The 13,912-nt window shown below is 48.2% G+C and overlaps 1 protein-coding gene across 1 annotated transcript in view; it reads right to left on the reverse strand.

Moving 5' to 3' along the window:
• Window positions 1-13,912, reverse strand: part of PCDH1 (protocadherin 1) — a 45,880-nt gene that overhangs the window by 8,396 nt on the left and 23,572 nt on the right. The gene's annotated exons all lie outside the window — the stretch shown is intronic.

A 13,912-nucleotide genomic window follows, 5' to 3' on the forward strand; every position in this document is an offset into this window, starting at 1 on the left:
CAAATACCGACACAATTGCTCCTTCCACATTCCCACCTCGCCTTTGCCGATGCCTCCTCACCTCCCAGACCCTCACAGTGGGAGTCCCAGCCTGGGTTTCTGGGGCTGACCTGTCCCCATAGCCAGCCAGGGGCTCTCCAGACACACGGATGCATGGCCTACAGCCTCCTGGCATGCTCCAGGTCCTGGTGTGCTGGCAGCCCATGAGAGGGGAGTGACCATGCCACCAGGGCCAGAAACAGTGCCACTCATGCCAGTGAGAGCTCTGGCTACCTGCTGACCCAGCTGCAGGATGCCTACAGCTGAGGTGCCCTTGCCCAGCCCTCTGGTGAGATGCATTCTCCAGCCAGCATCTGCTCCACGACAGGAAATCTGGGGTTATGGCCCTTGTGGCACCAGGTCCTGGGGAGCTCTCGGTCCATATTCTGGGTTGCTGACATACCTCCTCTGACTCCATCTCCCTCCCCTCCTCTCAGAGTATCACTGAGACACACAGAATCACAGAATCATTTGGTTGGAAAAGACCTTTAAGATTAACGAGTCCAACCATAACCTGTCCAACTACTAAACCATGTCTCTAAGCACCTCACCCATCCATCTTTTAAATTCCTCCAGGGATGGTGACTCCACCACTTCCCTGGGAAACCCCTTCCAGTGCCTGATAACCCTTTCAGTGAAGAATTTTTTCCTTATATCCAATCTAACCCACCCCTGGCGCAACTTGAGGCCATTTCCTTTCATTGTGGCTTCTCAAGTGGACTAGAACGGTGCTCCGGCAGAAGGTTGGTCCCCTCCCCTCCTGCCACTGCTCCAGAGGCTGGGCACGCTTATCCCCTTACACTGAAAGCCTTGAGGCGGCAGCAGAGGCAAGCGGAGCAACCCAGGTGCCGCCAGGTCACCCTGCAGCAGCCAGGCATAGCAGCAAATGCTTCTTAATGACGGAACCTGAGTGATCATTGAGCTTTACTTTGTGTCTGAGCAGGGGTCTAATCCCTTCCTACCCAGCTCCTCGGTTCGGGCACAGGGCTCAGGGGGGAGCACAGAGAGGTCTTGTCTAGCCCCACATCCCTGGGGCTGGCCTCAGCACCCTCCACCTACTGCAGCCCAGCCAGCCTCCCTCCAAGGGTTAATCTTCCTCTCTAGAGCTTCTCCAAGCTAATTAGAAAGAGCCTGGGCAAGTGTGGTGGCAGACACCGCTGCACTTATCTCCCCACTTCCGGGGCTCTGCCCTTATCATTTAATTAAAGCTGCAGCCGTGCTTCCCTTCCTGGCAGCAGCTAATCAGGGAGGGCACTGGAGCTTGAGGCAGCCTCTGCCAGTTCGCCAAGGAAGAAGCAGAAGAAGGGCAGGAAACACGCCCCAGGAAGGACAGTAAAAGTGAGAAAGGATAAAGAAAGCGTCCCTTTGTGCTGACAGCCTGGGGACCAAGCCCCAGCTCCAGTGACAATCTGCCAGCTGTCAGGGGGGACACAAAGTCCTCTCGGCTCTAGGTGGACCTCTATGGTGTCAGTCAAGAAAGCTGCCTCCAACCCAAGGCACTGCATAGTAGCTCCATCCCCTAGCTGGAACAGGGCACTGGATCCCCCAACCTGCCCCAAAGCAGCTCTATCAGCAAGGCACCCTCAGAGGCACCCTGACACCAGAGCACATGTGTGTCACAGCGGCACAGCAAGCCAAAGTCCATCCTCCCATAGGAAAGGGACAACCCAGGCCATGCAGCACTTAGCACCCCCAAAAAAACTGGGGACCCCCAGAGTTACTGAGGAAGGGGCATGTCCAGGAGGGATGGCCATCAAACAGGAGTGATGATGGCCATCAAGCAACAGGAGGAACGGCCATCAAGAAACAGGGGAGATGGCCGCCAAGCAACAGAAGGGATGGCCATCAAGAAACAGGGGAGATGGCCACCAAGCAACAGCAACTGCAGCAAGCTCCTGCACCAGGTATCTGTGGGAGGGCAAGGATGCCTAAGACCTGAGAAATGCTGTTGTTTGAAGGCCACGCAACAGTGTGTGGGCACAGCTACACAGGGATGTCTCCTGGCTTACGTTCAATGAAAGACTCAGGCATTTTAGGGCAAACAACCCCCAGCTGATGCTGGCAGCTTCTGTGACGAATTCCATGCCTCTCTTCCCAAGCATGGTTAAGCTAATGGGTCTTGAAAAGAAATTCTTATAACCAGTTTGTTAGCAGGGTTGAGACAGCATGTCTTGTTCTCGAAAAACAGCTGGAACACCTCTGCTAAAACTTAAGGAAAAAAGAAAAAGAAATCAACCTGAGGGAAACCCAGCATGGAAAATTTAAGCTTTAGTGTTGGAAATCTGCTGAAGTGATAAGCAATCGAAAATAAGTCTGTGTAATACAAAATGTCAAGCAGCCTGAGGCTGCGCAGTCTATATAATGATCTTTGTTGCAGGTTCCCAAAGCTGCTCTGAAGGCACAGCCGGGCTGGGAGATGTATGCGTGTGCTTGGCACGCTCCGAGCGGGAGGAACAGAGCAATGGTTTCAGCCCTTTGCCAATCCCTTCTGCTGCTCCTAGAAAGGATGGTCCTCTCCCACCACAGCTCACCTGCTAGGTCCTCAGTTCTCCTAGTGTCCTCATCATATGAGCAAAAATTAACATATGATATTTAAATGTTTTTCTAAATTAATTTTCAACAAGATCTGTTTTCTCACCTCACCTACAAGCTCATGTTGAATGGGAGCAAGGGGGTAGCCACATGCACAGCCCAGGAGCACATCACAAGGTGCACCAGTTCATGTGCACAGGGACTTGGGAATACTGGTCTGGTTTTATGAGCGCTCCCTGTGTTTGCTTCTTGGTGGCTGCCTTGCATTGTACGCTTGTATTAAAGCTCTTGTGTCAAGGAGAAAAGAACTGGCATACGCGTGTCTGCCTTTGAACAAAACCATTGTTAAGCTCCATCAACAATTTAATAATCTTTCACTGGCAGGACAATGAATCGGGGGAAATTATTCTTGCAGGGGGGCCAGTAGCCACACAGCAGAGCGCTGTTCATGGCCTTTGAAGTCACAGAGGTGTTTAAGTGACAAAAGAAATCACAACTTTATGAAAAGGGCTCGCCTCAGCAAGGGGATCTGGAAACAAAGAAAACCAAGACCACTCGGAGAGAAGCAGAGCAGGGGAGAAGGAAGAGCCCTTGGAAGAGAGTCAAGCCAAACCCCACGGAAACTGAGAGAGGAAATGACAGTATGGATTTGCATGCATACACTTTGTTTTCTTTCCAGAGATATTTCCTGGGCTGCTTAAGAGTAAAGTGAGCACATTTGCTTGTCATTCCAGCTCTTTCACAGTCTGTTCTGACTGTAGAAACGTGCTGGTTGCCTGAACCATAATGCAGCCACCGAGGAGGAAGAGGCCAGATCTTTGCCAGAATTTGCAGTGGATATTTGATGAATCAGGGAATGGGCACCAAATCCAGGGCTGATGCTCTTGGGCTGCCCTGAGGAGGAAATGTCCAGCCGCTGGTGGAGGATGCGCACAAAGACCCAGGTACCACAGCCAGCCACAGAAAACCAAATGCACGCGAAATCCAACATACAGCAGTTTTGTGAGCAACAGACCAGGGGTATGGTAATGGAAACTCAGAGGAATGATCCGACACTAAATGAGGGTGTCTGACTGCTGATTGCTTGAAGATCAAAAGCAGCCCACATAAGAGGGCCTGAACCTCCAAACTACCCAGCTCATTTCTCTACAGTGAAGAGATGCCATAAACCCAGCTGAAAATGCACATTACTGATGCCTCAAGCACCCACAGTCTCAGCGGATGCAAATCTGCAGTGGAAGCTAAATGGGGAGCTATTTTGTGGCTGGCACATGACAGGAGCAGCATATGCACTGGTCAAATCCTCCTGTGGTGCAGCCAAAATACCTGCCAAGAAATCAACTCAGGTGGTTAGCATTTCTGAATTTAACTACTTGCCATCTTGCTGGCGTGATTCCCCACTGAGGCATTGGAAGGATTTGCAGCCCTGATGGCCACAGCTGGGGAGAAGTCACCCACCTCATGTAAAAATAGGAGCTATTAACGTCAATGTGGCTTGCTAAAGGTGCAGCTCTGAGCAGACAGGAGGAGGTCAGTGAGCTGGTGCAAATGGAAGGTTTTAGGAACAGGACTTAGTTTGTTTGGGAAGATCCAGGGAAAAAAAACCAACAGATCCTGATGAATACTGCTCTGCTTTATGTTTGTTGTTGGGATGGCAGAAAGGCACTCCTGTGGGAGAGTGGTGAAAAAGAAGGGTAATCACTTCCGATAGGGAATATCAACCTCCAGCTGCCCCTGGGTGCACCAGTTTACAGACTGCTGGAGGTTAGATGCAATAAAGCTTGCACCACTCGAGGGAGACCTGCCAGAGGCGGTCCTAAAGGCGCAGGATGAATAACACACGATTTAAGGAATGAGCGAGGATTAAACCTGCTGCCTAACACCCTGGCAGGACAGCGGGGATACATCATCACCTTGCACTAGAGGCAGATCGGCAAAGTGGATTTGCCAGCTCTGTCCCCCCCAAAGCATAGCACAAGGGAACAGCAGGATGATCACGAGGAGATTTTGATTTCACGGTCCAACAGAGATGTATGAAAACTTCCAGAATCAGTCCGAGGGCATAATTTTTACAGATTATTTTTCAACAGGGAGAAAATGGTAATAGCAGGTCTGCTCGTTATGCACAGTCCACGGCAATAGAAAATATGTGTATAGCATTGAGCAAAGCAGCGGTGTACCTGTTTGAAAGAGCAGCCCAGGACTGGACAGGTAGAGAGCTCAAAGAGATCTGTGATTTGAGAGGGTTAGGATCAGCAATTGACCCCTCTAAGGAAGCCGTTCGTCATCATAAGGAGGTTTATGTCCTGAGGGACAAAAAGGCAAAACAAGGCGTGCCGTGTCTTATGATGTGGGTTACAAAGAAAGAAAACAGGGCTTGGGGAATGAAAAATAAAATGTGTGTGGGCAGCAGGGTTTACCTGCAGTGGGGGAAAAGCCTGAACATGGGAAGGGCTCAGGATCCGGCTGCTGAGGGAAACTGAGAGGGTGAACAATCCCGTTTCAGCAGCATTGTTTTCAGGAAAGGCAAGAGATTTGCCCTCTCTCACTGATTTATCTGCAGCTCTGTGGGTGCCCCTTCCTGTGTGGCTAATAAGCAGCAAGACGCTAGACGCAGAATACACAATTTCTTTTGCTTTTAATTCATTTTCTTTCTAGATGTAATAAGTCTTGCTTTTGTCAAGATCCCTGTTGTCTGGGTAATTTCATCTAGAGATCCTCAAGGAGCAGAGATCTCCATATTCCTCAAAGTTTAATATCTTGGTTTTAGCTGGCATATTTTCAAGCAATAACTTATACAGCTGAAGAAGGAAAAAAATATTAAAAAAGGATTACTGATGTCTAATTGGCATTGTACTAATTACCAGCAAAATAGATCAGGCAAATATCACATCTACTCACACTCTGTCATTTTACATTCCCTACTCCATCTTCCTTTTCCTCAGCAGCTATAAAACAACACAACACGCTGTTCTGACACATCCCTGAACAAAGATCATATCCTAACCCTCTCCTCCTTTCTCTCACTGCCTCCTTGTTTTTTCGCTTCCAAGCAAGGTCGTTTTAAAACCGACACAGACATATAACTGACGGAGATTTGCTGGGTTTATGAACTGGTGCCCGGGTACTCCAGCATCCTGCTTTTCTCTCCTGCATCCCTTCCCTGGACTCATCCAGTGTTTCTTGTGCAGAGGATTTATGGCCATTCATGAAGGAACATTTTACCTTTTATATCTGAATAAGTACATGACCACAGATTGACTAAAACGGAGGCACGCATCTTTTCACACACGGGCCATCCAAGCTGATTTATTCCTGACTCACAGCTTTTTTGCTGGTTTACCCTAAATGATTTTAAAAGTTAAATAAGTCAAACCTGCTAGCACCAGTCTTATTCTGGAGTAAGGAGTCTTGAACGCAAATCTAAGCACCTCCAAGGCCCACCACGAGCTTCCCCCATTTCTGCTTGTTGAAAGCTTGTCCTGCTCAGGGTGGACAGAGGGCTGAGGTGTAAGAAAGGGAGCCTAGGTCCAAGGACGCTGCCCAGGGAAGGAGCAGCTGAACACCATATCAGTGCTTTCTCTGCACTGCTGCTGTGTCGGCACCGGCCCTGAGCAGACTGTGTGGCTGCATCAGCTCATGTGAAATGAGCCCTGGTTCCTGCAGGGGAACCTCTGCTTTCTGAAAGGAAAGGCAAACGCAGGGGCTGATACAGTCAGATAACCTCTGAGTCAAAGCAGCCTATCCTTGGTATCTCTCGCCAGATGCCATGACTAATGTTAGATTTATGGAGTGTCCTCTCGGCAAGTAAAGCAAAGAGCTAGCGTTACAACCACTTAATGGAGGTGACTTCAAATCAGGATGGATGAGAGCTTGTGGAAAGGAGACAGGAAGAGAGATTCATTGATAGTGAGAGCACAAAGGATAAAATCCCAGGGAAGAGCGAACAACTGACACTGACATTTGACCTGTCTCAATAGCAAAGCTCACATTGATTTCACTGGGGATGGGAATGAATCCCTTATCCTCTGTCTCATGCCTATGAGAGAGATTTTCCACCTGAGGGATCTACACCTGACCGATCCTTCAAGCTCAGACACATGCTATTTTTATGAGAAAGAAAATGTAGTGTGAAGTCCTCAAGAAGCTCAGATAGGAGACTTCATAAGCTTCTCTAGCATTAAGTTTAAATCCCACACTAATGCAGGTGCCTGTACATGGGAAGAGGCATTGCCAAGCAGGAAGTTTTATAGAGACATTCAGGAGCATTCAGAGGCAGATAAAGGCGAAATAACGGAGTTAGATCACAGAGGAGCTGAAAATGGCATGTCAAATTACTTCAAAAGGAGCTTTCTAAGGAAGCAGGTCTTTGAAAACAACAAATAGTCTGGGACCGCTGAGGGATCCTGGTTGTCTACCGCTTTTACACTTGGTTGCTTTTTCTAGTTTAGACGTATTTTAAACCCGAACGCCGACCTCATCTGGCTGCTCACTGCCCCTCTGCAAAACCTTTGCTTTCTGCAAGTTCAGCTCTTTGTGGAGCCACAGAGTAGTCAGGTTAGGAAAATTGCTCTGACTGAAGAGTAATCTGGCAAAAAAAGGAAATGATCCAGCAGAACTTCAGCCTGAGCAGCTCCCCCATCCAGTTCACCGTGCAGCCAGACAAACAGCTGTGCTGGCACAACAGAGCACATGGCACAGGGACAGGGATGAGGAAACCAAGGCAGAGAGGAGGGAACTTGCCTATTTTGGCACCCTTGCTAACAAAACACACGGGGTGCTGGCTGTGGTTAGCAGGTTCATCAACAGAAATGCTCATAACTCAGCTGCTGGCTCTTCCTCATGGATATCACATGGACCATCTGCAAATGCTCCACAACACCTGTCCAAAGGCAGGACACCAGGTCTTAGGACCCATTCAAAGACATACTTTAAAATGCTCTAGAAGACATAAATGAAGAGTCTGAGTCCTCATTCTGAGGAAATGTCATCTCTGGAGAGCAACATGGTACAAATGAGGAAGGGAGCCACCCTCTTGTTCCAGTTCCAGCTCTAAGTCTGAAAGTTTCTTCCTGTAACACAGTTTGGCAAACCTGAGTTGAACCCATGAATAATTGGAGGTCTGGGAGACTGAGAAATCCTCCTTTCCCTGGGATGGTAGAAGTAATCTTCCCTGCATAAGCTCATTTACACTTCTTAGATTAACAAATATATACTTCCACAAGTTTGCAGTTGGTTCCTGTAAGGAAAATCTCAAGGTTTGCCACGGAGTTGACCAAGTGAACAGGGAGGAGTGCTTCCAAAAAGCAAGGGGAGTTTTGGGCTAGCTGTCAGTATATTCTCCAAGCCTGTTGTCTCTGCAGATTTGCCCAGCAAATTGAGAGCAGGGTCACCTCCCTGAGACGTGCACTCATGGTAGCACAGAGAGAGGATTGTGTTGGTTAGGGCTTCTAAATGGAAGAAAGGAAGAAGAGTAAGAAAAATGACAGGATTTTATCCATCCTGTAGGTTCAGAGCAGGAAAAATGTGAAGGACATAGAAGGAGGGAGACGACATTCACTAATTTCCATCGTCTTGCCACAGACAGCAAGAGGGAATGGAAGATGTCACAGCCCAGGCCAGGATAGCAAGGAATAGCAGAAAACTTAGAAAAGCCAATCTTGAATGCTGGAATCACACATATAGCCACAGGGACCTATATACTCTACAACCAAAGGCACTTCTCTACTGAAATATGAAGCTTTTTGTCTCTTGGGCATTGACTAAGAATTACTGTCCTGCCTAGATTTTTCATAAGCTGTAGCCACAGTTTGGGGACAGAAAGGGTGAAAAAAAGTCATCAGAATCCAACAGGGAAATTTGGTTCCTTCAAATAACTTCTCAAGAGGTGTCTAGGATCTGCCAAGGATCTTTGGAGAACTTGAGGACAATCTTACATGTGCACTACCACATAATCCTGTGAGACACGGAAGGCACTGTCAAATAAATTATTAAAGCTATTTTGGACAACCTCTGAAGCAAGCAGCATCCTTCTTAGAAGGTCTTGAGAGGATTAAAGGCATTCTTGGTAGCTAGTAGCAATGTACTTGCTACTCAGTCTGGGGAAGGAAAAACCAGCTGTACCCTGTTTACCCTGGGATCCTCAGTACAATTAAAGAAGGTGACCTGGTTGACATGGCACGCCACGACTGCTCTGACCTCAACGGCCCTTTCGTAAGAGAGACTTTACCCAGTCACAGGTGCTGGAAAATGTGGAAAAGAAGAAATCAGGTGAGAACAAGTTTGAAATTACAGCTCAGAGAGAAATGGCGTGTTGAAACCAAGATGGTGTAATCCACGACCATTTGCAATCTGTCGGATGTTGTCTCTCGTGATAAGAATCTTTTCTCACATCTCTCTTCAGCAGTGATTAGGAAAATCAGGAGCTGTCTCTGGGGGTGAACCATCATTAAGTGAAGCAAGTAGAGAAGCTCATTATTTCTTATGAAGAAATGTAGATGCCTGCAGAGCTGAAGATCGTTGAGAAACCCAGACATAATCTGTAGTAGACAAAATGCCGAAGATGGTCACAGAGAGTATGTGTATCCTAAACAAGAGAAGGACTTGAAAACTACTAGTAATTACAATGAGTAATTCCAGCCCTGATGTCAATAGTCAACATTTATCCTAACTTACGCCATACCCTCAGTTTTCTGCCACAAGGTGTGAGACCTTTCAGTATCAGCAGAGGTCTGTGTACCAGACATCCTGTCTGGGCTCACCGGCATTGGACTAGCAATGGCACAGAGCGAGCTCGACTCCCGCATCCCAGACGGGAGTCCAGTCAAAAGCACTCATTCCTCAGCACTCTGCAACAAAGCAAAAATGCTGCAGGGTACATTTAAAAAAAATAAAAATAATCTGCAGACTGAACATGTGCCTGGAACACTTTCTGCAAGACAAAAGGGATATTTAAAGATAATGCCAAAAAAAAGAGAAAAGGTTTTAAGATCTAGAGACTTCACTTTGACAGAAGAGGAGACAGAAAGTGATTTTTTTTTGTCCCATCTGCTGGCTGGAAGGAGCTGAACAACAATAGCAGTGGGAACCTTAAGAATCACACAGACTCACAGAATCACAGAGTATTAGGAGTCGGAAGGGACCTCGAAAGCTCATCCAGTCCAACCCCTGCCAGAGGAGTATCACCTAGACCAGGTCACACAGGAACACGTCCAGGTGGGTTTTGAATGCCTCAAGAAGTAGATCGTGATGGGACTGACACTAAGCAGAAGCCAGGAGATAGTGGCTGCTCAGAGCTGCAAATCCACCTCATCACCATGAGCAGTGAGAAGGGACCATTGGCTTGGGAATCCTCAGGAATCCACTCGGCTTGTCAAGGTGCTGTGATATTGCAGGGCTCCACAAGCAACTCTGTTTGCACTCAATGGGCACACGTGGCTGTCAGGAGACTGTGAAGACAAACACTTGCAGTGACATTATCCCTGTACCTGGTGCTGCTGTGAATGCTACTGAGCGCTGCTGGAGAGCTGCGAGCTGTCGTCAGGGCACATCGACACCACTAAGAGGTTGTTGGCAAATTGGTGATCACACAGAGAAGAAAAATTGTATGAAAGAATAGAAGATTTGAACTATAATCAAAAGTGCAGCCAAGGGGAACAAGAGGGAAAAAAATCTCCCTAGGCTGCCTTTGCAAGGGTTGCCAAAAAGCAGCACATCCAGCCAAGATGTGCCAGATGTTGCTTCTGCCCAGAAATGGGGCTGCGGGTCTGTGGCGGCGTCAGGAGCAGATGGCAATGGCTGGGAGGAGCCGAAGAAAAGGTGGGAGGAAAGGAAGAGAAACCCAGCTGCCAAAATGTCTTGCCTTGGCTCTGCTCACAGTGAGGGACTTGACTCAGTTTCTGAGTGTATCAAAGAGAACTTTAAGTGTTGACTTGCTCGCATGTGATCTACAAGGACGCGTGAAGTGAGGAGTCTTCTACTATCGTAAGGTTCGATGGAAAGAAATGGGAGGTAGAGCAGATCAAGCAGAATTGAAGTGTAGGCCTGTGAAACTGAGGGTGGAGAGAATCTACCACGGGAAGGGCTCACCAGGGGTCTCACACATTTGCCACCATTTGCAATCTGCTATCAAAATGGGATCTTCCCAAAGGAGCGCTCCTGCTCAGCCATGGGGAGACACACGAATCACAGGGTGAAATTTTATGGTCTGTGTCATGCAGGGGTTAGACAAGCTGCTCCTGGCTTTACAATGCATCAACCTAGCAATCTTTCTTGAAACAAAGCAAAATCTGGACTGAAAGGGTTTTATTAAGTCCAGCAGTCAAAGCCTGGAAATAGTATCTCAATTCAGTCGGTCAAGCTGTGCTGAGGTATACAGAGGAGGTAGGAGACCGTGAAAAAAGAGGCTGGTCTTGTCAGAAAAGCCTATGAACCAGGCGAGAGGGTTTTACATCCAGCTCTGCCACAAAGTCCCAAAGCCGCGGTGCTGGCGCCTCATACGTCAGCAGCTGCCCAGAGGCAGCCGATGCAGCTTCGGCTTCACCGTCCAAGAGCAGCAGGAGAAGTGCTTCAGAGCTCAGGGATCCTACAGTGGCTCTCACCTTCCAAAAAGAGCAGACTGAGGAGCTGCCAGCTCATCCAGGGGGTCACCCAAAGCTAGCAGACAGCTCAGAAATGCCGATTATGATTTTCTATTTCATTCCCCACCTATGGTGGAATTTCTTTCCTGGAAGGGGAGCCATGAGGATAAACTCATTAACATCTGTGAAGTACAGATACTACCGCACTAAGTGCATTGCGAAAGCTCATGAGATGATTGTTAATTACATATTCAGTGTGAGGTTGTAATGGCATGCATTAAAAATGGCATGGGGTCCCCACTTTAAATAACGGGGATAAAACAAATTAAACATTTGCCCCCGTTCTGTGGGCTGAAGGATGCAATTCAGAATATATTGTCAATATATTGTCATCTCAGGTACCTTCATACCACACAGGGACAGAGTAAAACAGTCTTCACGTAATGTTTCCTAAATTGCATGTATTTGGTCCTGTAATCTTGCTAAATTCTCTCCATCATCAGTGGAGAGAGACTGGCACTTTCATAATCCAAGCTCTGCGTGCGTTATGGCAGGGCAGATCCTCTGCAGAGCAGCATCACTCCCCGGCTCCTTCCAACTAAAGCAAATCTGTGATGCAGGGGTAGCAGATGTCTTTAGCGAAAGCAACGGGTGGCCAAGTGGGAGACTGAGCTCAGTTCCCAGCTCAGCGTACCCCACAGAAGTGGATAACAGCATGGCAAAATGTTGGGGAGGAAACAGTGGGCAGCTAGGTAAAATACCAGGGATGACAAATGCCTGCGATGACTGAGGAGCTGGCACATCAGTGCCAAGATACCAGAGAAGACTTCATCAGAAGCACCATAATTCCTCCTGAAAAGGACCTGGCTCAGCCCCTGCAATATAGCATTTTACCGCAGTCTGCACAGTAAAAGGTGTCCAAAAAAGGAGGACACTGATATGTGTGTTAATCAAGTGAAGAACCATCTACAAAGAAAAGGCATGGATCTGTCTTCCAGTTGAAAAGCTATAAATAGCTTTGCATACTTGCTTATCAGATTGGTTCGGCTGCAGGGATAATCTCCTGGAGAAAGCAATGGAAGCCCTGTTATGTTGGATATTTATAACTAGATGAAAGCCTAGAAAATGCACAGTTGTGTCAGTCTTGCGCTCGTGCCGTGAGATAGGGTGTGTGGGATCCAATTAGTCTCTTCAGTTTAATATAAGGTCAAGAATGGCTGAGTCTTCCCAGCTTCACAAAAGAAACAAAATCTAATCTCTCTGAGGGGCTGGTGCTGTTTGAGCAGCTATGGAAGCCAAGACAAGGACATGGTGAGACAGTCCCCAAAAAGGTCATGATGCTCCCACATCACTGGAGACTTTGCAGGACGCAAGACATGACCCTCTTCTGGATAAACAAGCCAGAGAGAGGTTTTGTTTGCACCACAGAGAGGTCTGATGTGCTACATCTGGGACTGTGGGAAACGCAACTCCGATGAACTGATTTAACACCACCAGTATCTCCTAATCTCCAAATCACCCAGTCTGCTGCCAGGGTCCCCTAACAGTCTGCTTAATGTTTCATGACCTCAACCCCAGCCCCTCAAGTTCATTGAACTGCCTTCACCAGATTATCTACAGAGCACCAGGACCGGTGGATTCCCCAGAGCCTTGCCCTGCCATGGCCTCTGCACTGAACCCAGTTTATACAGGTCAGGATGGCTTCTGGAGGCACTGGAGTCTGACTTCCCAACCACTGCCATGTGAAGGGAGCCGAGCCAGGACAGGCTGGGGGACAGCAAGGAGCCCAGGGTTCTGGTCATCCCCTGGGAGCCTCTGCACGTCTGTATGGCACGTGGATTTATTCATGGATGGGTGTGTGGTGATTTCTGTCCTCCTGGGCTGTGAACACACACAGAGTCTCTTGTGCAAAGGGAAGGAGCTGCCTAATTTATAGGGCAGGTTGGGTTTTGTGGTGCTGTGGGCAGGGAGCCATGCCCAGGTATCCTGTCCCTGTGACAGACACTGCTCTGGGCAGCGTCCCCTTGCCTTCCTCGGGCCTGCTTGTCTACATTGGGCAGACAACAAATATCCCAAGGACCACAGGTAGCATCTCTGCCCTCCAACTCCTGCTGCAGACCCTCCAAGTCCCCCTCTCTCTCTCCTCTTTCTACTTTTAACCCTGCTTCTCCCTCATTATCTCTGGGTTTCCTGTCACCTTCAGAGACTCAGACTTTCCTCTTCCATTGCCATCATCACCACTGCTACACTACATCCTTCAGCACAGCCTTGTGGCATTTCCTTGCCCACTTGCCCTTGAAGACTCTCTTGCAGGCACAGGCTGGTCCCAAGGACACTTGGGAAGTCCAGTACTGTCATATAGAACTCCAGGAACCTCTCCATACTTCTCTTTCCAGTTGATTGGCTGGTATCTTGGGGAAGTAATCTGCACAATGCTCCTAGACAGGAGGATGACTCATGTTGCAAGAGCAACAAATGGATTAGAAAACTCTTGCTTCAGTAGTCATAGCATAGATCTCCAGCGTTACTCCAGGACCTAACCTGGGAAGAAGGAGATGTTCCACTAGACCTTCAAGACCACAAATTACCCTGGACCCCAAGTGTTCCTTAATAGACGGACTCAGCACATTTGCAGCTCCCTAGACCAGCTGAACACACACTCAGCCATTTCCACACCACATGCAGACCTGTCCCAAAGTCCAGGATGCTCCCAGAAGTAGGAGGGGGCTTCCGGAGAACCCTTTGCACCTCCTCCCTTTCCC

This window comes from Mesitornis unicolor, unplaced genomic scaffold (assembly GCF_000695765.1).
Source record: "Mesitornis unicolor isolate BGI_N332 unplaced genomic scaffold, ASM69576v1 scaffold5960, whole genome shotgun sequence".
Taxonomy (NCBI): Eukaryota; Metazoa; Chordata; class Aves; order Mesitornithiformes; family Mesitornithidae; genus Mesitornis; species Mesitornis unicolor.